Source organism: Acartia tonsa, chromosome 5 (genome assembly GCF_053477335.1).
Source record: "Acartia tonsa isolate MP-2025a chromosome 5, ASM5347733v1, whole genome shotgun sequence".
Classification (NCBI taxonomy): Eukaryota; Metazoa; Arthropoda; class Copepoda; order Calanoida; family Acartiidae; genus Acartia; species Acartia tonsa.
Window position 1 is genome coordinate 655,721 of NC_137264.1, and position 25,382 is coordinate 681,102.

The window sequence follows — 25,382 nt, forward strand, 5'->3', positions numbered from 1 at the left end:
ATTTTGTTTATATTTTGACAACATGTTTCTATAATGTTCAATAAATATTGTAAAATTAACTATAACAATTTTTTTTCTTTTCCAAGCTTTTCTATAACTAGGGTCCATATGTACGTCATGGTTAGCTCTTTTTAGGCTTTTTAGAAATGTCCTTTCGATTTTATACTTTAAATAATGATATCTCAGCAACTCTATAATTATTAAAAAGTCCGTACGTCCTTTTTAACCATGTTGATTTAAACCTTTGCTGAAAACCACTTTTTATTCAAAAAGGTAAAATATTTAAGATAAGCATTACTATAATTAAGTCACAAAATGTAATTTTGTTCTTAACAGAATCCTTTATTTACCAGCTTATACCAATCACAAAATTAATTCAGAAAAAATCACGAAACCTATCGTTTGGGGGTAACACATCGTAAAAATTGACGACCTCTCCATTTGCCCCCCAAAATTATTTTTAGATTAATTTCGCTTGTTTCTTATACCTTTTTCCTGTTTATTTACGCAATTTTGCATATAGTTTAAATGCTATGCTAGCGGCTACGCCACTAGAAGTTTTAGGAAGCTCATTTTAAAATAATATTTTTTTGTATTTATTTTTTTCTTGAACTTGTGTTAACCTTCACAGGACCTATTAAAAGCTTCATTCTTAAGGACAGACATGTAGATATTGGTCCATCAATACATAAGATCTTTCGACTCTCCAATTTCCATTTTATTTTTTGTGTGTGTGTGGGGGGGGGGGTATTTTTCCAGGAGCAATTATATTTAGGAGGGTGCAGTATCCCCCCACATGTCTTAAACTTTTCAGTCCGGTGGTTAAGCAAGATCCTTCGGTACAGACAGTCAAGTAGACATAATCTTGTTATATAACAAGAAGATCATAATAAAGCCTCTTGATAACGAAAGTAAGAAACAGTTATGAATAAAATTTTCAAAAAAAAATTGTTTTTATTGTTGCTATGTCTAGTCTTAAACGCCAGACATGTTTAATATGCTGCATTATAATTATGGGAATGTTGACAATAAGATCAGAAGTTTATATAGAATATATCCTTTTTCCTCCATAGTGTGACAAATGACAAAGTGAATTATAAAGTAGCTTTAGTACTAAAAAAGTTTAAATCAAATTCTGAATTTTCAACTTTTTAAAGATTAAAATGTATTTACATAATAATATAAAATAAGTATTACAGTAAACTTTAGGAATAAGACAATGAACGATAAATTGATATTCAGGCCCAATAATGATAATTAGGTTCTGATTGATTGGAAAGTATAAACACTAAACAAATTCAACAAAAGTTCCCAAAGTTTAAGATAACAGAGTTATTATACTTTGGGTACCATTGTAATTTTCTAATGTCTCCTGCAAGAATATATAGGTTAATAGTAATTATAACAAAGTAATTAATTATGAATGCCAAACGGCTGAACGTACAGATCATACCCGCACACCATTTTAAGCGGCATAAGAAGGCCTACCAATAATCTGGAATAGCCAATATTCCAATGATGCACAGGAAAAGCTTCACTAAATAAAAAACGCGTAAAATAGGTCTTTTTCGCGCATTTTTCGCGTACAGATGGATGTACAGACAGACTGACCCTAATTATACAACAGCTTTTTTTTAAAAATGACTAAATACATGAAAATTAAAAGCAATGTTCAATAACTTGATAAGAAAAAATAAAAAAATAGAGTAAAGAAAAGATTTATTTTAAATTAACAGATTTTATTAGAATAGTAACACCTTCAACAGTTTAACTAATATGAGATATGAATACTATTATGAGTCAGTATAGATTACAAATAGCAATATTTAGGGAAATAATGCATTTGTCCCATATGATTCAGATTATAAAAAAACTGAATATAACTCTAATTAATTCATATGGAAATAAAATTACCAATTTGTATCTTGAAGAACATACAGCAGAGCTTTGAATTTGAATCCTGAAAATTGTTCAAGGTGTCTCAGAAAAAATGTTTTTTTTCTTTATTTTTTTGATAACCTAATTTAAAAATGAATCTTTTTTAAGCAGTATTAACAAGTAGATAATATTAATCAGGGCATGAAATCAATTTTATTATACTCCATCTGGTTGACTCCAAAAAATTAAAAAACACAGCTTTTTTTCTAAGATACCCTTACTTACTAAAAAATTACTATAAATAAGAAGTTGAAAATCTTCATAAGGACGACTAAATCAAATATTAGAAGATATTAAACAAAATATACTACCAATTTTAGACACACTTATTGAATTTAACCAACCAAAGATTTTTTTATCCAATCTTAACCAGACAAATGCCATCTAGCTAAAAAAGATGCGTAGATTTCATTTCTGGCAACCAGAAAATCCGCAGAAATCGAATTCATGAGATCCAAAAAAGTTTCATTGAAAAAAACCTTACACCAAAAATAACAAACAATAATTATAACGACGACTTAGTTTCTTTTTCCTGTTTAATACTAATATTGAAACTAATTTTCAGGCATGCATGTTTGTTGGTATAGTACTTTTTTTAGAAACCAAAATACAGACATATTTAAAACTACGAAATTGTATATTAGTTACTAGAAAGATTATATTTTTTTTCTTGCTTTAAAACAACTTTTTGTACATAAAAACCTGTAATGTCTTCATTATTGACACAAACATGCATGCTGTATAGTTTTAAAAAATTTAGTCAAATAAAATACCTGATTAGAATACAAAGCAAGAAATAAAGGTTATCAACTCCCTATGAGCTTTTTGTGTTAAATAGAATTATTAATAAGAATAAAAGAGTTTCAAAAAATAGTAAAATAACAAAATGTTAGGTAAATTGTTAATATTAAATCAATCAAAAAATGTTTTACATTCTTATAATTAATTTCAATAAAACATATATATGCTCAAGAAAGGTTATTTATAATTATGAATTCTACCAGACTAAAATATAAAAGGGGAAATAGTTTATGAAGATGACACAAAATGATTTTAAAAATTACTTATTTTTATCTTTTTTTTTAATCTTTAACAATTTTAATGTTTTTATTATGTAAATATATAAAGTATTATTTAAACTTTAAGGATTTAATCTTTTTCTTTGTAATTTATATGTCTAAACAGTGTAAAAATGAAGTTCTTAATTACGAATTTTCAAATCATTAGATTTTAATACAGTTTATTATAGAAATAAAGAATAATTTCAACAAAAAAAAATTGCTACAAAAAGGCTTACTGTATTATTAAACTGACTTAATTGTATAATTGCATTCATTTTGTTTATTTACCTTGAAAAATGAGTGTTTAAGTGCTGCATTGGTTAAAATCAAACCTAAAAGTGCTCTTTATTCAGTGACAGTGTGGAAAAAATATATACCTTGTTTTATAGTTTTTGATCTCTTTTTTTTATATATTTTTATCTGATATGTACATATATCAAAATTTAAAAGTATCTATTTCATTAGATATTCATACTTTGCTAAAACGTATTGGTTACTTTTTGCACTATATTTGCTCTAAAAAGGATTTTTTATCTGACTTTCACATTTAAAAGGAAAGATTTTATGCCAATTATTTTGTTGACTGTAGAAAAAAATAATTATTTTGTTTATATGCAATTTTCTATAATAAAATGTGAGAAATGCCTTTTTTCACATGTAGGGCGAAAAAACACTGAAAATATTTTTTATGTCTTAAGCATGTCCTAAACTCATAGATAATAAACTTTCATAAAAGATTTATTTCAGAATATGTCATTTAGAGCATAAAATTAATTTTGCAAATTAACTTTGCAAATGTTTGCCAATAACTTTTAAAAATGATTTCTGCGGATATTCTAATTTACATGGGTGTTTTCTACACATTTTCCCCTTTCTAAAAATACCTTCCTCATAAAGATTGGCTACCGGAAAGTATATACTTTCCGAACATGAAATGTGTAGAGAGAGAAAGGAAATCAGAAATTAAAAGAGAAAATAGAATACAAATTACCCTAGTCTTTTGAAATCACAAAATTAGTAGAATACTATTAGAGTAATGTTTAAAGTTGATGATAGTCATAAAGTTTCAGACAATTACTGTGCTTAAATTTTAATAGAATTTATTTGTAATGTAAGACGCTTTTTTCAGAGTGGTAAAGACAATATTAAAGGGGAATATGAAAATATTAATAGGAATATAATTTTTTTTTCAGATAAACAACTAGATATCAAATGACATATTTCTGACTATATCTGATCCCTGACCTTACAGTTCAATTAATTTTAAAATCCCCTCCACCCTTTCTTTAAATAATTCTTTCCCTTTTATGAAATAACCCTTTAAATAATCCCCTTCCCCTAATTACCCACTCCTCTTTCTGGACATTGCCTTTCATCCCTTTCTTTAGTTTCCACCCCCCCTGCTTTAATCTTAACCCTCCCCTTCAACTAATAATCCTTTCAAATTAACTGACTCTTTCATTCATAACAACAACAACAAAAAACATAAATTATAATATATTTTTTGGTCAGATATTTATATATTTCTTTTGCTTTGGAAAAGATTTCTATAACCCATAAAAACTGTAATAATTTGTAGACAAAAATTAAATTTATCTTTCAAAAAGAAATAGTAATTAAACTCTTAAAAACAAAAAAAATTCAGGATATAATAAACCATGATGAATGTATGTTTTTACTTTTTTCATAACTGTAAAGTGTACAAAAAAAGGAAAAGCCTATAGATAGTTGGTTTATTTGCATTTTCAAACTGTATCAAAATTCAAAAGTATCCTCCAAATTGTTGAAAAGCAAAATTATAAAAAAAATAAATTATATATCTAAGTAACTAATTCCAAACTTAGATAACAACTTATAATTTCTACACATTTGCATTTTTAGAAGCTTTCATGAAGTTATCATTTATAATTTCTTTGTGTGAATTGTCTTTCAAAATTTCTGACTTCTGTCCTGCTCTGTGTAAGGTTAATGGCAAACTGACTCATCTACAGGGGTCCGGGATTTTTCATAATGTTTAAAGAAAACAGCTAAAGTTTCCAATCCTAGCTAAATAAGTGCAACACATTTTAAATGAATCATAAACCTATTTTTTATAATCTTAAAATCAAAAGTTTATTTTAGATTACCAATTGCATGTATTTAAAAATCTTAAGTTTTAACACTAAAAATACTCAAACATATTTTTTGTTACATTGTAAGACTTTTTCTGATTATCGTTCTTCCCCCTTTTTAAATAAAACCCCCAAAAATAAACTGTCCCTAGGTGACCGTTCGTATTACCTTTTTCTTTCCCCTACCCCATCTACCCTCGCCCATAATCTCAAATAAAAGGGTTATGTGTATAATTATTCTCTCTTGAAAAAGTATAGGTTTACTACTAAAGAATGGGAATGGAAAAGCAATACTTCTTAATGAAAAATAACTTTTAATAAACATGAAACAGATTAAACATTTATGTTTAACAACTTTTAATCTGTAAATAAAATTAACACTAAAGTGCAGTGCAACTTATATTATATGATTATTTTTATTCTTTTTAATTCTGAATTAGTTTATCAAAAAATAATCTATTTAATGTGAATGTTAATGTTTGCTTTAGATTATATTCTTTTTCATTGACTATTTATATCTATAAAATACAAGTTTATGATTTAAACCCACACTTTTCATTTGGACAGCTGAATATCATTAATAACTTGCTACATGGGTCACATCCATTGACACATTTGAGGTTTTTACAAAATTACAAAAAAAATCTAAGTATCTATAGCTAATAATTTCAATATATTAAAAAATACTTAAATCATTTTTCTTAATTTTTTAACCAAAAAAGAAAAAAATCCTGTTATTTCTTTTGTCAAGAAAAGAACTGTAAGTAAGTTTGGTTGTTTTATGAGACCATCATAAAGATTGTACTATCTAATTGAAATATTTACTTGGGTGTGAGGGGACCTTATCATTTAAGAATATCTTCCCTTTTAAGCCTTTATTTGTATACCCCAAAACTGTTTGTGTTTAAAAGATTCAGATAATCAAAGTATAAGTATAAGGAAGAAAAAAGGTTCTTTTTATTTCAACAATTAGACATAATTTTCAAAGTTTGATACATACTTTCATTTTCTTTTGGGTTATAAAAATTTTTTTTCTTTAAGTATTTTCTTATAAAGTTAACCACTTTTGAGATTTTTACTTTAAAATACTAAAAGTCTGATTACTAGTGGAATATTCTACATGCACTTTTCCATGTAAGTTCATATTATAAAAACATGATTACGGACTAAACGACTAGGGTATTTAGTGAAGCAAACAAAAATTTTGACTAGAAAAAAAATATATTCCTAAAAATCATACAAGAACGTGAAGACATAAATAAGCCATATCAGAGGCTTAAATTGTAATATTGCAAACTGTAAAACATATGTATATTTAGAAATGAAGAAAATAAAAAATAAAAGATTATAGAACCAAATTTTTTATCTGATATGCATGTAAATTATTGTATTAATTATCAATATTTTTTAAAATCTCACCTATTACCATTCTTATCAACTGAAACAAAATTGCTATTAATCTGTTATTTATATCTTTGGCATGAATTAAAGTGGCTTCTCCCCTATCTTTTGAGGACCTCTAACTATTTTTTTAAAAAAGGTAAAACGTTTTCTAGAACAATACAAAATATCATATAAGCTGTTCAGGAACAATATTAGGCTCCTCTGCAAAACAATTGGCCACCCCAGGCCTTTTGCCCATCATGGTTATAAAAGAATTATTTTGATATCCGCTGAAAGCTGTCTATAATATGAAGTGATAAATATCTATTCTGTCTAATTTTTGCTTAAGAACTAGATAGGGTTAAAACAGTATTTTAAAGCAATAATTAAAGTTATTACTTATTTCTATGTATATTCAGACCTGTTATATTGCCAATTACAGCTTCATCTATATTTAGATCTGGAATCACAAAATCTTCTTGTGGACACAAAATATCGCTGTACAAATCTGATATATGAATAATAATTTTAATAAAAGATTGTCCCAACAATGTTAGAAATTGCTGAGAAGTATGTGGTCGAATGCATATTATCATGCCAGGCTTAGGAAATGATTGACATTCATTTCTACAGCTGAGAAGAGTAAAATTGAAACACATGGTTTCTAATAAGAAGACATTGGCAGATTAAAGGCAGAAAATATCTATGAAATTTTAGGGTAATTTTTCAAAAAAGATAAGAGAGCTCCATTACCTAACATTTTCCTATATTTTTGTTGAAAAAACACAAAAGAAACATACTGTATCTGAAACCTAAACAAAATTTTATGTAATTTTTTTGTAAATATGAAATAGATATTCATATTTTATTTGTTAAATTATCCTTAAATGTATCATAAGATTCAAAAATATAAAGTTAACCATTATTGATGAAAAACTTTATTTTGAAAATTTTATTTTTATAATTTTACCTAGGAAATTTCCAATTTTCATTAACAAGTTTTCTTTCTTTATAAAATAGCTTGTTGTGAAGAACTTTTCCAATTGATTCTTTAAATATTGTATTCACAATGATCTTAAAAAATGTTTTGGTTGATAAATTGGACTAAAAGTAAATATAGAATACATTTAAATTTACCATGCTTTTTTCATCTGTTACAAAGATAAAATTTATTGGAGTTCCAGTACTTTCAACAAATATGGAAAATAAAAATCTTTCAAGATGTCTTTTCAACCTCCTAAAAAATATCTTTTTAAAATATAAAGACTTCTAATGATTAACAAAATGTAAATATATTTATGTTACCCATAATTAAGGTATTATCTATATAACATGTTAAAACAAAGCCGTGAATTACAGAATTTTATTTTTAAAATATTAGATGGCTATCATTTATAGAAGATGACAAGAAAATATAAAAAATATGTAACTATGAAAGCAGCAAAAAAAAAGTCATGGAGCAGTATGACAGTCTATGTTATTAAATGACAAACATGAGCTACTGTTAGGGAAATCAACACTAGAAAAATAAAAGCTCTTTTATAGCCTTTGAGAATTTATTTTACAGTTTCTGAAGTGAGCAGGTAGGTCTGACAAGCTCCTCCCCTTTCCCCTGGATAAAAATGTTTGGAAGCCTTACCAGAATGAGGTTCAGTATTTCCAATATCAATGTCCAGTTTAGCATTGTTTATAATTCCCAATTCTAATACTCTCACCTTTCCTTATCCCCCCTCCCTCCCCTTAATAAGAATTTAGAAGCATCACCAGAATGGAGTTAAATATTTCCGATTGTTCCAGTTTAACATTGTTTATAATTCCTAATATATCACAATCTTACCTTAATACTTTTTCCTTATCAGAATTTGATGAAATTTGAAATAATAGAAGAAGGTGAACAAAGTCATCTCCTGGATCTTTAAGGCTTCCTGGAAGTTGAAGAATATCTACAAGTAGTAAATAGTAAGTAAAAGTTAGTTTTACCTTAACAATTCATTGAACCTCTTAATTAACTAAAAATTCAAAATTGCCTATACAAAAAAATAATGGATTTAAAAAAAACTTCTTTCCCATTCAATAAATCTAAAATCTGCACCTGAAAAACAACTTATTTATGAAAAATTTATGGACCAATCATTCAGGATATAGAACATTTTTACCTGTTTCATCAATATTTTCTAAATTATTTACTAAAGAACAATTATCAGCCAAATTAGGATCACTCAAGTTTAGAAAAAATAATACAGCAAATATCATCTTATTATTCATCTGAAATAAAAAGACAATGGGAGGTGAAAACTAAGAATAAGATATTAAAAATGCTATGCTACATAAGATTAGTACTGAATAAAACCAAATTAATAACAATGGTGCCAAGTTGGATCCCAACACCACCAGGACAGTTTCAGTAGGTTCTTGTATCTGAAACAAAAAATATTATATGTTTTAAAGGGAAATATATGTTAACCCTATTCTGGGATGGGATGGGGACATTGAACGCCCGCCCCGTAAGGTTTTTTTTACTTTACTTTTCAAATGTATTCTTGTAGCTTCCTGTTTGTTTGAATATTTGTGGTTATATTATTGGGTGCTTCACATAATTATAATGACAGGATATGATTGAAAAGGACTGTTGAGACTATTAATTTCACTTAAATTTAAGCATAAATTGTCTTTAGCTTAATAATTTGATTTAACTGCTTTACATGGTTGCTTACAGGAAACTTTTTTTATGATCAATGAAGTAAGGGGCCTTTGGGAGTAGCAAGCAAGTCCATAAAAACAATTTTATTCAGCACTCCTTTAGATTACAAATTACCAGATTATATAATTTACTTACCTAACTAGAATATTGTTTGCATGTATGTCTTCTGCTGCAAAATGTTGAATGTATGGCTTGGAGAGGCAGGTATGATACTCTAAGACATGTGGTTCGTAGTCTTTGCTAGCAAAAACTTCCTAGATTAATTAAATCTGTTTTATAATCAAGAGTAAAGGAAAATTAAAATTATATTATACTTTACAATTACATATTGCAATAGAAAATATAATTTAAACAATTAAAATTTCATTTCTGTTTCCTTTAAAACTGTAAAGAAAACGAAATGAGGTGAAATGAGAAAAATATAGAAATTAGATAAGACTTACCATATAATTGTATTGACATGGGATCATATACACCTAAATATAATAAAGAAAGATATTTAAAAAAAAAAATAATTCATCACAGAATGCTGTAAGTCTTGGATTTAAGTCCAAAAATGGGTATGTGCAACAAAAGAATATTACAAACACTTTTTTTAATAAGCAATACAGAAAATTCACTCTTAAAAAATATTTATTAAAATAATGTGTACTTTATTCTAAATCTTGTTATCCCTACAGAAATCTTGTTATGCTTAGATTATAACTCTATTAAAATTGTCACTTTAACCCTTAACAGTTGGGAGGGAGGGGGCATTGAACGCCACCCCCCTATTTTTTCTATCTCATTTTCTGTGTTTGAAAGATAGAGGGCTATAACTGAGTGACTTTTTAAATGTAGGAATGAAACATAACTGCGATTTAGAATTTTTGGAATATCTCTTTCCTGGCGGGCACAGGATACCAGCAAACCTAGCGGGGTCATCCAGGTAAAGATCAAAAATATTCTTTTTACTTTACAAAGCATTTTTCTGACCAAAATACTAAAATATCCTCTAGTAGTAAATCCTTATATGAAATACAGGTGTTCTAGTAAATTTTAGGTTCAAGGTATGATCCTGCAGGTCCTGATCCTCCAGGTCTCCAAAAATCTTTAAAAGCCTCCTGTGCTCGCAATTTTTTACTTAGAGACATCAAATTTTAAACTTAAGCTTTTCTTATACATATGTCTACATAACATATTGAAATTTTATAAAGATCCGCTATCGTTTCAAGCCGACTGCGGCGGCTGGTAGCTGCCAAGTACAGCTGCGGCCACCAAAATTTATGTTTTGAGATTTCTATTATAAGATTTACATAAAAATAAACATTTTCTGAAAAAATTGTTTTTCTAGCTTCCAAAAAAAGAAAATGACAACCGTTTGAAATTTTTAATTAAAAAAGGACCCGAAAACAAAGGTTGTTCAATAAAAGGGTGAAGGAATAGCTCGAATAGGAGCTGAGATTTTGTTTGTTTGTGTAGCCCTTCCTTCTCAGCCTGGATCATCATCAGTTTTTGCCAGGTTTAAGAACCTGGCAGCTTCCAGGGGCTTGGACCAAAGGTCTCGTACTGTCAATGTTGTAGGATTACTCGGACAGCTGAACAGGTGTTTGGTGGTGTGTGATTTTGCATTGCACAGGGGACAGAGATCTGTTACTGGGGCAGCTTGATTCTGGCTTAGTCGGGCCTTATAACTATTTAGGTAGTTACTATAGCCAGATCTCAGTTGGGCGAGAGTAGATCTAGTTGCTCTGGGGAGGACCTTCTCAGAGTCAGAGATCTTGGGGGGGGGTGGCATTCAGGACCTTGTTTTTAGCCATATTTGATAGTTGTTCTTTGACGCAGCTGGTGTGGACATCTTTCAGCCGCTTCTTATAAATTTCCTCAGGCAAGTCAGGAAAAGAGATTCTCTTAATTTTATCACCAAATGTGGAAGCAAGAGTGTTTTTCATTTGGCGAGGGGGAGGGGGTGCAGCGAGATTTATTCTGTTGGGGTGATCAGGTTTCTGTGTTGCCAACATGAACTGTTGGCTGAGCATATCACAATGGGGCTTGACTTTCATGACCTTTGTTTCGTGATGGAGATGGTCAATATCGGTCATTAGGTGGCATCCTGTTGCGATACGTAGAGCAGAGTTTTGGGCAGTCTGAAGTCCTTGCCAGGATGTAGCACTCAAGGAGGGTGTCCATATAGGACAACAGTAGTTTAAAACAGATTGTCCAATCGCTTTATATGTATTTACAATAACCTCCTTCTCTTTACCCCAATTTGAACCAGACAAGGCTTTAAGAACATTGTTCTTGGTGTGAAGTTTAGATTTAAGATCTTGAGCATGTTGTCTGAATGATAAGAGATTGTCGAAGGTTATTCCTAGAATCTTGGGTTTTTGAACTGTGGGTACTATTTCTCCATCTATTTCAATCTGCAGTATTGTTTTTACTTCATTGGAGGATGTAGTAAAGAGTGTTGCAGATGACTTAGAGGGGGAGATGAATAGATTTCTGTTTTTGAACCAGGTGTTAAGGGTTTCAAGGTAGATATTTAGCTCTTCTACAAGTGGTTCAATCTTTGGGCCCGAGTTCAGCAGATTTCCATCGTCAGCATAGGAAACAATCTTTATATTGCCAGGTGGAGGGGGCATGGAGGCCATGTACAGGTTAAAGAGGATGGGTGACAGCACACCACCCTGCGGTACTCCTTGTTTAACCTTTCTGTTCTTGGATTTTGCGTTCCTAAAGAAGACATATGTATATCTTCCCCTTAGGTAAGCACACAAGAAACGAACGATGTAGTCATTAAGTGGTAGGTTCTTGATGTCATTTAGAAGTAGCTGGTGATCAACTGTGTCGAATGCCTTTGACAAGTCAATTGCCACTGACACAGTTCTGTGAACTGGCTTCTTCATATTGAGTCCCTTGTTGACATGATCTAAGATGCTTTGGAGTGCAGTGGTCGTGGATCTGCCCTTTCTGAAGCCATGCTGGTGGTCCGCAAGGTTTATAGAAGCTGTAACGTGCGGAAGAAGGAGGGCTTCAAAGATCTTAGCAGCTGGAGATAGTAGTGACACTGGTCTATAGCTGGAACCTAGGTTAGGTGGTTTACCTGGCTTCAGAAGGGGGATAATCTTGGCAGTTTTCCAAATTGACGGAATGATGGTTGTTCTGAGGCTCTTATTGATTAAGATGGTGAGAAACTTGATACCGTTTGGTCCCAAGTTTTTGAGCATTACAGGTGATAAGCCATCTGGTCCAGTCGCTTTAGAATTTTTAGCTTTCTTTATGGCGGCAGCTGTCTGTGATGTTGTGAAAATGATGAGAGGTGAAATGGACTTCTTTTTCATATTACGTAATGTATTACGAAAAATCTGTTCTGGTTTTTTCACAACTGGAGGAGTATACTGCTGGTTGAAATTATTTGCCAACTTCTTGGGATCATTGTAGACTTTATCATTGAAGCTTATGCCCTGGTTGTCGGGTTGAATAGGATGGTCGTTCAGGCTTTTTATGGTGTTCCATAGCTTCTTTGATCCTGCTTGGCATTTAGACAGTTGTTCTTCCCATTTGTCTTTCCTATGATCTTTTATTAGTTTGTTGATGTTTACATTGAGATCATTTATTCTGTTATCTGCAGGATTCTGTTGTCTGATGTTGTCTCGTTCATCAATTAGTCTAGCAGCTTCAGTAGGAATGGAATTAAATGTGCGGGGTATTCTTCCAGCAGGAATAAATTTGCTGGCGCCATCTTGAATTGTTTTGCGGAAGAATTTTTCAGCCTTATGCACGTCAGTGACAGCTCTGGCTGATGAAAAGATTTTCTCTGTGTAGTCCTTGAAATTTGGCCAGTCTGCTTTGTTGAAATTGATGTAGGTGAAATTTTTACTATTGGTTTTGATGAACTCTGCTGTTAAACTGATGATTATGGGAAGGTGATCCGAACTCATTTTAATTTCTGTAGTCCATGAAGATGTTGGTATTAGGTTTGAAGAAGCAATGCTGATGTCTGGAGATGTAGTGGAGTCGCCATGTACTCTGGTGGGTAGATCTTCGGAGCTGAGATAATAAGGGGGGGCGTGGAACATCCCCCCCCCCCCCAACTGATAAAGGTGTTGCAAAGGGCCCGACTGTAAGGGTTAGAATATAATGTCTTGTTTATTTTTTTACCTTTTCTGGATGTTTGTATCTGATCAAGTCATAGCCTCCCTAAAAGTAAATATAAATAACCACATTTAACCACATTTATATTTTATATATTATTACTATTACAAAACATATTCTTGTTTACTTTCAGTTGTATGTTTTTATGCTAAAAGTCTCAAATGTGCAAATCCTTACATTTACAGTGTATCCAGAGATGTAATTCAAATGTTCTAATCCTACTTAAAATATATTTATACCTGATCATCCATTGGAATATATCTATATTCCTGTTTCAACTTACGGATATACTCTGGAGCAATTATATCAGGTTGTGTTCTCAGTTTTTCAATATCAAACAACACTATTCCACTATTCAAAGCTAATAATAAAACATAATATAAATCTCAGTAATAAAATAAACAACCTTTTTTTTTACTTAAAAATTATAAACGGCTGTAATTTTCTTATTATTGAAGCTGGAAGAACAATTTTTTTCCAGAAAATATTTATCTTTATGTAAATTTTACATTAGAAATATCAAAATATAAATTTCAGTGGCCGCAGCTGTACTTGGCAGCTGTCAGCCGCCGCAGTCGGCGGTCGGCGGGAAAACTGCGGCGGATCTTTATGAAATTTTAATACGTTATGTAGACATGTAAGGAAAGCTTAAGTTTAAAATTTGAAGTCTTTAAGTCAAAAATTGCGGTCACAGGAGCCTTTTAAAGATTTCTGGAGACCTGGAGGATCAAGACCTGCAGGATCATACCTGGAACCTGAAATTGACTTTAACGCCTTTATTTCATATGAGAATGTACTACTAGAGGATACTTTAGTATTTTAGTAAGATAAAATCCTTTGTTTAAGTCATTAAAATATTTTTGCTCTTTACCTGGATGACTCTGCCAGGTTTGCTGGCATCCTGTGCCCGCCAGGATGGAGATATTCAGCAAATTTCAACTCTCAGTTATGTGTCATACCCATACTTAAAAAGTCACGCAGTTTGGGCTCTTTATCTTGCACACACAAAAAATGAGATAACCCCCCCCCCCCCCCGAACGTTAAGGGTTAAACTACCTGATAAGGCCCTGTCTGACCAAAACTTGAAGAATTAACTTTCGCCAAATAATTCCAAGCTCTAATTTTGTTTAGACCCAGCCAGTTCCCAGGCCAGTCCTTTGGTAAGCCAAATATTTCATTTCTATGAATAGAAAATTAAATAAAAACATAACAAAAATATGCTTTAAGTTTAATCAAATATTGCCATAACCAAATTAAAATTAACTTTTTACGTTTGTTCTGTCTTAACCCTGAAAGATCGGGCTCTCTACAAATTCTTAACTGATCGGATTTAATACCTTAATATTTGCATCAGCCTTCTACCTTTCCAGTACAGCTATTTAATATTCTCAAGAACATTACAGACTAGTGAACAACGTTAGCTGTATGCTAGTTTATATATAAGTACTAGAGGCGGCGTTCTAAAATTATCTCGCTATTGGCTAGATTGAATCTTAATCTTTTTCTTCCATTGTCCAATCACTGAATATCAACCCAACTACAAAAAAAGTTATTACACTTAAAAGATACTACAACTTTAGTTTCGTTTTTTCATCATTTTTTAGAGATTATATGTCCCTCTCTCTCACTTCCATTTCCTTCCATCTTTTTTAAATTTCATTATTTTTATTTAAAACCGTATTTATAATTTTGACTCTCTTTTTAAAAAAAATATTTTAGGATCCTAGAATTTTTTGTTTCAAATTATCGTCCTCAAAGGGTTAAAATATTTAGTTAAATGTTAAATTTTAGTTTAATATCTGAACACATTACAGACGCAGCGCTAGTATCAAATCATTTTAAAACTAAGTTTTCTTTGATTTACTATTTTATAAATTTAAATTTTCTATTTTATGAATAGAAATTTAATACTTTAGTATAATTCAAATAGCAACATGAAATTAAAAAAAAGAAATTATTCTTTATAGAGTAAAATAATGGGTCTTATAGTTCTGGTCAATGGGGTTTATTATGGATTTTTGGAGCACTATGAGTATTAAACACTTTACTATTGGAAGACTCGAGCTCATATATAGACGTTCATTTCCTATATAGATCTGTCATGGATCTTGATGCAATAAAGCAACCCGTTTTATAAAAAATCTGTCGAAAATAATTAGTAAGGTAAAAAACAGAAAAAGTAATCGCTCATATAGGTATAGAATTATATAAGACAGTAAGCTGATCCGATAGAGAACTATATTTTAAGGAAGTTTTGAATTGGTTTAAGTCAAACTATTTCTTTAAAAAAGTCTATGGATGGCTATATGCTATTTTCAACTCCCTCTGCTGTTACCTCTCTCGATTTTGGTTTAAGGAGGGTTTCAAAAATCGTAATTTTTCGGGTGCGCTTATCATGAAAAAAAAATGCTTTCTGTTTTAAGGCTAAAAATTCCAATGAACTTTGTGTTGAGTGTATTCTTAACATTGCATTTTACCGTGGTTTCAATATTCATTTCAAAATTAAGAATATATATTTTTTTTTATTTTGACTGATTATACTACAGTATAAAGTACACTTAAGCTGGAAGTTTTGGGTATAGTCCCTTTCGTAACATCGCTCCTTATGGGGCGATTCTTCGTATTTTTTACAGTAGCTTTTCTCATATTTCTAGCACCTGCGGGGGGCTCTAACCCTGTGGGGCAATCACCTAACCTAATATAACCTAACCTAACCTAAAATAACATATAAAAAGCCATTTTAAAAATACGTCGAATCGGCTCTTATGGGGCGATGTTACGAAAGGGACTATTTCCGAAGTTTTTATAGAATACTCTGTGACCAAAAAAATATCAAAGTGGTAGATGGGGCCTTTAATCAAGTTGTCCGTAAGTGCCTAAATCTACCATTTCCCTGCGGGGCTTAAAGTTATTGTGGGAAATTCTAGGGGACCTACTTGTCTGTCATTAACAGGTTACTATCCTTAATAATGCATTGCTTTAAAATTCAATAATTGACTTCAATAATGATGAATTGATGGATAGGCTATGAAACACACATAACATGACCCTGCGGGGCTGAAATTAAAAATATCTTACTATTCTCTCCTTGAGGCAGGGCCAGATATTTCTGGAGGAAACATAGATACACTTTTTTTCCAGAAAGGATTCGAAGCCGATTAATATCCGCTAGATAAGAATCGGTTTTTAGTCATACTGAAAACTTATGTATAACATCGTATTACAGACAATTTTCGATGAGTATTAAATAAGCATAGTAAAAATATCATTTTTGTTAGCACAGGCTTCGGCGCCTTGGGTCCAACAAAACTGGTTTAAAGTTTTCATTTTTATATCCGTGGAAAGCTATCTATAATACAATGCAATAATTAACTATTATTGGATTCTAAAACTGATTGTTAAAGTAAATTATTACTTATTAAGAAAATTAAATCCATACATACATTGTTTCTTTTTTAACCAGCAAAATGACCTATAAAATGGAGGATTTTTTATATAACAAGGATGACAACATCCATAAAAGCGAAGCACTGAAACGGTAGGACAAACTGACATTAACACTTGTATAGTGTTAGAACCTAATTATCATAATATAAATTTATAAGAGTCAAAGCAAAATTGTAAGTAAATTTGTTGAAAAACTGCTTGATACAAGATAACTTTTATGGACATACTTACATTTTTAGGACTTGATTATAGAGTTGCTTCGTTTATTACATCATACTTTGTTGTTCCAGGAATCAATATACAAAAAATCAGATCATTCCGATGATTAGATCACATAAAATTTTGTTGTTAAAAAAGTAAAAAAATCAACATGTTTAAAATGGACGTACGGACATTTTGGTAATGATTATAGAGTTGCTACGCTTTCTAAATCGTATCTAACTACTAAAGGAATCACTACGCAAAGTTTGAAATCGATAGGACAATTCTAACATGCCTAAATTAACGAAAAAAGCTATCCGTTACGGACAAACGGACCCTAATTATAGAAAAGCTTCGCTTTTAAAAAGGAGGCTTCGAAATTTGTGAGATAAACAGATGAGAGACCGTTAGCTTCAAAATTGAATGCTTATTAATTGAGATATGAATATTAACTGAATTCGAAGCACAACAAAAAAATATGCGTTTTAACGCATTTTAGACTAGTTATTTCTGGAATAAATTTTTTTAATAATAAACATACGAAAAATATACCCTGTAGGAAAAATCAAAAATTTTCTCATGGTTTCTCATTTGACAAAATGTACACAAAATGACACAATTTGACAAAATGCACAGGAATTTGTTGGATAACTAAGTAGTTTTATTGATTGAGCAATTTTGGAGAAAAACAATATCAACATGATCGAATGTAAATTAAAACAATATATGGACTGTGTAGCTTAGATCTTTTCATGAAAATACCCTTTCTCGAATTTCATTCTTCTGCTAACCTAAAAAGTTACTTTAGGGGCCTAGAAATACATGTACAAAATTTCAGCTCTTTATCTCTACTGGCGACCTAGCGCCAGGCATGTAAAATATCAACAGATAACGGTAGCACGGCGGTTTTAACAATATCTCAGTAATGTGCAGGTTTTAAGCTCTTCTGCATATTTCAATTTAAACACATAAGGCCAAAGATATTATATCCAAAAAATCTTTTGTCAAAGTCTACTCTACACCTAGCGCCAGTCAGTTTTCTAAAATCATGCATTTTATACCTGTGAAAAATGAAATCGCCAGCGCTAGGTGTAGAGTAGACTTTGACAAAAGATTTTTGGGATATCATATCTTAGGCCTTATGTGTTTAAGTTGAAATATGCAGAACACCTAAATTCACCTTCCAAGCCATTCTCTATGCATTTTAAATTTTTTAATGAAATAACGGGATTTCAAAACTGCCTTTTGAAAAGGCCTAAAAAGTATCTTTTTTTGTCCCTTTTTTCACTGTTTATAGTTACAACTTATTAAGATATTATTCTCAGTTAAAAAAAAATTGGCGCTTCCAGCACCAAAACCGGCAAAAACAGGCAGTTAAACTTCTGTACCCCTACTTAACCCCCTAACAGACCCCCCCCTCTATTTCGGCTCCTGTTACAGATAGAAACGTAAGTTTTTTTCTGGTGGTTATGTGTATTTTTAGAGAAAATTACTTTTCTATTCATAGTGGTCAGACCGCTCCTTATCCGCTTTTTTAGCGGCCAGCCGCTAAATATTAAAACTGCTGTAGAGCAGCCAATTTTGAAGCTAAGAAAACCAAATTTAATGACAAACTATTATTTTTTATAACAAAAAAATACCTTTTCTGACCATCGCCGAAAAACGACAAATAACGGAAACCGCCAATTTTGGCGGTAAAATGGCGGCGCTAAATAATATTTTTATCTGTTTATAGTTACAATTTATTAAGATATTATTCTCAGTTAAAAAATAAATTTGCGCTTCTAGCACCAAAACCGGCAAAAACAGGCAGTTAAACTTCTGTACCCCTACTTAACCCCCTAACAGACCCCCCTCTCTATCTCGGCTCCTGTTACAGATAGAGACATAAAACTTTTTTCTGGTGGTTCATGTTTATTTTTAGAGAAAATTACTTTTTCTAGTCATAGCGGTCAGACCGATCCTTATCCGCTTTTTAGCAGCCAGTAGTTAAAACTGCTGTAGAGCAGCCAATTTTAAAGCTAAGAAAACCAAATTTTATGACGAACTATTATTTTTTATAACAAAAAAATACCTTTTCTGACCATCGCCAAAAAAGACAAATAACGGAAACCGCCAATTTTGGCCGCTAATTAATATTTTTATCTGTTTATGATCACTATAAAAGACTTCATACAAAAATTGGCTGATTAAGGTCCAGAAAGGGGCAACACAGTTAATTGTTGAAACTAATGTAACAGATTTTTATTTAAGTCAGATGCCAGACGCAGGCAATTAAATAAATTAACATTTAGAAATAGGAAAGAAAACAAAGTCATTCCTAATTAGGACAGAAGTCACTGGAAATTGATCTAATTGATCTAAGGAAGGCTACTTATATCCTTCATCTAACAAAATCTAACTTAAGGGAGGTGACTTATGTCCTTTGACTGACAAATTCTTACATTAGTAAGGCTGCTTATGTCCTTCATCTTGCAAAACTTAGCTTTTCTGTCCTTCACATAGCAAAACCTCACAAAACATAGCTTTTCTGTCCTTCACATAGCAAATTCTTGCAAAACATAGCAAATTCTTGCAAAACATAGCAAATTCTTGCAAAACATTGCAAATTCTTGCAAAACATAGCAAATTCTTGCAAAACATAGCAAATTCTTGCAAAACATAGCAAATTCTTGCAAAACATAGCAAATTCTTGCAAAACATAGCAAATTCTAGCTACAAATAGCAATTTCTTGCAAAACAGAGCAAATTCTTGCAAAACCTAGCAAATTCTTGCAAAACATTGCAAATTATTGGAAAACTTAGCTTTTCTGTCCTTCACATAGCAAATTCTTGCAAAATATAGCAAATTCTTACAAAACATAGCAAATTCTTGCAAAACATAGCAAATTCTTACAAAACATAGCAAATTCTTGCAAAAAATAGCAAATTCTTGCAAAACATAGCAAATTCTTGGAAAACTTAGCTTTTCTGTCCTTCACATAGCAAATTCTTGCAAAACATAGCAAATTCTTGCAAAACATAGCAAATTCTTGCAAAACATAGCAAATTCTTGCAAAACATAGCAAATTCTTGCAAAACATAGCAAATTCTTGCAAAACTTAGCTTTTCTGTCCTTCAAATAGCTAATTCTTGCAAAACATAGCAAATTCTTACAAAACATAGCAAATTCTTGCAAAACATAGCAAATTCTTGCAAAACATAGCAAATTCTTACAAAACATAGCAAATTCTTGCAAAACATAGCAAATTCTTGCAAAACATAGCAAATTCTTGCAAAACATAGCAAATTCTTGGAAAACTTAGCTTTTCTGTCCTTCAAATAGCTAATTCTTGCAAAACATAGCAAATTCTTACAAAACATAGCAAATTCTTGCAAAACATAGCAAATTCTTGCAAAACATAGCAAATTCTTACAAAACATAGCAAATTCTTGCAAAACATAGCAAATTCTTGCAAAACATAGCAAATTCTTGCAAAACATAGCAAATTCTTGCAAAACATACCAAATTCTTGCAAAACATAGCAAATTCTTGGAAAACTTAGCTTTTCTGTCCTTCACATAGCTAATTCTTGCAAAACATAGCAAATTCTTGGAAAACTTAGCTTTTCTTTCCTTCACATAGCATAGAATTTGCTATGTTTTGTAAGAATTTGCTATGTTTTGCAAGAATTAGCTATGTGAAGGACAGAAAAGCTAAGTTTTCCAAGAATTTGCTATGTTTTGTAAGAATTTGAAAATCTAGGAATTAATCTGATTTGACACACAAAAAGTGTAGAAAAGTATGAATAAATATACAGGGTGGGCCACATAAATCCGGACTTTTTTCAAACGGCCATAGCACCAAAACTACTTGACCAATCAGGACGTTTGACCACACTATAAAAAGCTTAGGTAATTACCTTTTGGCCCATAAAAATTTTTGGAGGATGGAGGATGTGTACTCCGTGCTGGCAGTGCTTATGTTCAACATGGCAGATTCGAAATGAGCGCTAGTTTACCCTAGATTATCAATATAGGCCACTAAATCTGATCTCAGCCCATCTGTAGCTGAGATAGACTTATAAAACTTGCTGGAGATACTGTTAGATACTTAATGAAGGCACTAGAAAAAACTAAAGCTCTCTATCACATCTGGTTTGTCCGTAGTACTCCGGCAAAGTGAAACGTGGCAGATTTTAAGGTGTCAAAAATGTCAATAATCTTGAAAATTTCTTGGTTCTCGACTACATGGGCCCATTTGGAACCTTAAAAATCGTATTAGACTATGTGTTGCAATAATAACCATAGCTTAATCTTCATGCCATTTCCAAAAAGGTATAAAACGTTGTTCTAGCATAACTGTGGCCAAAATAAGAGCCGCCGTGTCGAATGGTAGCTTGAAAGATGGGTATATTTGGATCCTGCTGTTACTCACGTCCCTAAGGAGATGTGGCCTCCCAGCAGCCCTGATCTTCATACAATTGACTTATTGGCCTGGAGCGCCATTAAAGCACGAACTAATAGACGCGCCTATACCATAAAGACCTCCCTCATTGCCACTATCAAGGAGAACTTCGCCATCTTGGACAGGGACATGGTGACCAGGATCAAGGGCCGGTGTAGGGGGCGGGTAAAGGCGGTGATTGAGGCTAGCGGCGATTTTATTGAATAATCTAATAGTCATATACCTAGTTTACTTCCCAGTTTTTAAAATTCAATAAAATCTTTGAAATTGACGATTTTATGTTCATTTGTTTAAAAATAAGAAAAAGTCCGGATTTATCTGGCCCACCCTGTATATGATTGATCACATGGTACCTTCTGAATAAATTTTGACAAATAAAATAAAAATGAGGGACAACAAAACTTATGTAGTACAATAAAAAAATATGGATTTTTTTTGTTATAAAAAATAATAGTTTGTCATAAAATTTGGTTTTCTTAGCTTTAAAATTGGCTGCTCTACATCAGTTTTAATATTTAGCGGCTGGTCGCTAAAAAGCGGATAAGGAGCGGTCTGACCGCTATGACTAGAAAAAGTAATTTTCTCTAAAAATAAACATGAACCACCAGAAAAAAGTTTTATGTCTCTATCTGTAACAGGAGCTGAGATAGAGGGGGGGGGGGTCTGTTAGGGGGTTAAGTAGGGGTACAGAAGTTTAACTGCCTGTTTTTGCTGGTTTTGGTGCTGGAAGCGCCAATTTTTTTTTTAACTGAGAATAATATCTTAATAAATTGTAACTATATACAGATAAAAATATTATTTAGCGCCGCCATTTTACCGCTAAAATTGGTGGTTTCCGTTATTTGTCGTTTTTCGGCAATGGTCAGAAAAGGTATTTTTTTGTTATAAAAAATAATAGTTCATTGTTGAATTTGGTTTTCTTAGCTTCAAAATTGGCTGCTTTACAGCAGTTTTAATATATAGCGGCTGGCCACTAAAAAGCGGATAAGGAGCGGTCTGACCGCTATTACTAGAAAAGTAATTTTCTCTAAAAATACACATAACCACCAGAAAAAAGTTTTATGTCTCTATCTGTAACAGGAGCCGAGATAGAGGGGGGGTCTGTTAGGGGGTTAAGTAGGGGTACAGAAGTTTAACTGCCTGTTTTTGCCGGTTTTGGTGCTGGAAGCGCCAATTTTTTTTTAACTGAGAATAATATCTTAATAAGTTGTAACTATAAACAGTGAAAAAAGGGACAAAAAAAGATACTTTTTAGGCCTTTTCAAAAGGCAGTTTTGAAATCCCGTTATTTCATTAAAAAATTTAAAATGCATAGAGAATGGCTTGGAAGGTGAATTTAGGTGTTCTGCATATTTCAACTTAAACACATAAGGCCTAAGATATGATATCCCAAAAATCTTTTGTCAAAGTCTACTCTACACCTAGCGCTGGCGATTTCATTTTTCACAGGTATAACATGCATGATTTTAGAAAACTGACTGGCGCTAGGTGTAGAGTAGACTTTGACAAAAGATTTTTTGGATATAATATCTTTGGCCTTATGTGTTTAAATTGAAATATGCAGAAGAGCTTAAAACCTGCACATTACTGAGATATTTTTAAAACCGCCGTGCTACCGTTATCTGTTGATATTTTACATGCCTGGCGCTAGGTCGCCAGTAGAGATAAAGAGCTGAAATTTTGTACATGTATTTCTAGGCCCCTATAGTAACTTTTTAGGTTAGCAGAAGAATGAAATTCGAGAATGGGTATTTTCATGAAAAGATCTAGTGTAGCTTATAAAAAATATTAGAGAAAAATTATTTATAATTATGACTAAAAATGTTTGTTTGTACTATAAAATAAAACAAAAAAAATACAACCCAAATCAATTAGAGTTAAATTTCTACTATTAAAGTAAAGAAAAATAATAAAATTTAATTTAACAAATTTTATTCAAATGGCCTATCACGTAACCCCTGAGTTGGGGACAATAAAAATATTAAATTTTGTATAATTATTTAAGAGACAGTTGGATATTTTATTTTATTCTTATATCCAACACTAGCGGCTACGCCCCCTAGAGGCCTCTAGGGGCACTTGAGGATGGGGGAGTCGAATTTGATAACCCAATTTCTTATTTTAGATTTAAAAAGAATCATTTTAGTTAAAAAATTTAAAAAATAAAAATTTGGGGGGGGGGTATTTTTTATTTTTGGGGGGGTTAGGGGTGTCCCACCCCCCAATAAAATAGTTAAAAACCTTCCCGGGACCTATGAGAAGGAACCCGATCGGTTCAGCGGTACAAACACACAGACAAACAAACATCTTGTTACTTTAGTATAAGGACTAGCGGCTACTCCCCTAGAGGCCTCTAGGGGCACTTGAGGAGAGAGTGAAATTTAATATTTAAACTTCTTATTTTAGATTTTAAAAGAAAAAGTAAAAAAATAATTTTGGGGGGGATGAAAAATTACAAAAAACAATCAAATTCAACGTGAAAAGCTATTTTTTTTTAAATGTATGAATTTGATAATATTTTCATAGTATTGTGGTATTCGGCAACTCTGGGCCATGCAGAAACCAAGACATTATAGTGATGCTACGCACCCAGCTAAATCCTGTTATTCTACAATTGTAAAGCCACCTGCAAATATGTAAGATAACGGTATTGATTTCATCTCTCAGTTGTCCTGCAAGTGGAGGGAGGGGTGTTACCCCTCCCTCTCCCTTCTTAAGCACCGGAACCTTCCCCTTCAACCACCAAGTTATCAGCACCACCTCAGCCCTGAGGATAAAGGTTCTAAGCCTTCCTTCACCCGATAGGATCACCAACCACACAGACTGTTGTTGTCACAGTAATCATCAAACCTTCCCTTTTAGTACCCAGACCTACCACTCAACCCCTCTATGCTTTTCTACCTATTGTGCTGTTCCATGGGCTATCCTGCCTCCCCCGGGCAGGGATAGCCATCTACCTAACCATTGCAACTATCTATGTTTTACTTGTATGATTTACCTTTAACTATCTCTATTCCTAATCCATATGTATTTATATTATGTTGTACAACTTTAGTAAACCTTAGACCTTTAATAAAGGAACATCTGAATAGACTCTGTTTGTTACTTAGTGATTGCTAGAGAAGCGTAGCTTCTCTATAACATATGTGTCCACGTCTGTTCGCACTGCCGTAATCAATTGAACTCGGGTGTCCGCCATTTAACCTAGGCGGATACCACAACTTATGGTGACACCTGTGTGAGATTACGGCAAACCACAAGTGTAGAGCAGACGCGCAGCTGAGGCTAAGGTACTCCCAGCAGTGAAACTGGCAAAACTGACACAAGCAACCTGAATTACCCACCCTGGATAGCAAGGTCTAACCCTGTATCCGGCAGTTGTGGAAGCGAAACCTAGCTAAAGACCACTAAGTGTGGCGGAACCCGAGCTGCGGAGAGTAGCGAAATCGGACGAGAGACTGCGGAGAGCAGTGAAACTTGACGGAGAACCGCGAGAAGCGCCGACATCTAACGGAGGATTGAGCGCTCAAGGGCTGAAACAGGCCTGCGGACGGGCTGAAACAGGCCAAATAAGTGCAAACGACTGAAAATAGGCCAACATTTACTGCAAGAGATAGCAGGATCCGAACCCGCGGCGCTGCAGGAAGGGATATTCCCTGCCGCCACCAACCGGATTTGGATACACGGCGCTGCAGGACGGGACATTCCCTGCTGCCGACTGGCTGAAACAAGCCAAATAGCTGCGAGCTGTGAGCGAAAATACGAGTGTAGTGTACCAAGCAGAAGAAAAACTACGTTAACTCCAAGTATCCTGAGAGGCTACAGCGCAGCCACCCATTTAGAAAAACAGATATTATATCAGATTCTATGGATTACCACCCTGGTGTGAAAGCTGAACAATAGATTTATGGGCAGGGCTTGGTAAACAAATTTGTTGTGTATTGTGATAAAGCCAAAAA

At 32.4% G+C, this 25,382-nt stretch overlaps 2 long non-coding RNA genes across 2 annotated transcripts; both read right to left on the reverse strand.

The window, feature by feature from the left end:
- Positions 1-6,476: 6,476 nt before the first annotated feature.
- Positions 6,477-8,438, reverse strand: LOC145320034 (uncharacterized). The gene is made up of 6 exons (XR_013880108.1): positions 8,331-8,438; positions 7,631-7,730; positions 7,464-7,567; positions 7,247-7,305; positions 6,915-7,001; positions 6,477-6,548 (listed from the first exon to the last, which is right to left on the reverse strand). It is a non-coding gene; the product is annotated as an uncharacterized LOC145320034 (long non-coding RNA).
- A 301-nt stretch (positions 8,439-8,739) lies between these two features.
- On the reverse strand, positions 8,740-9,695 carry LOC145320035 (uncharacterized). Its single transcript, XR_013880109.1, has 3 exons — positions 9,638-9,695; positions 9,330-9,448; positions 8,740-8,911 (listed from the first exon to the last, which is right to left on the reverse strand). It is a non-coding gene; the product is annotated as an uncharacterized LOC145320035 (long non-coding RNA).
- Between the last annotated feature and the right edge of the window lie 15,687 nt (positions 9,696-25,382).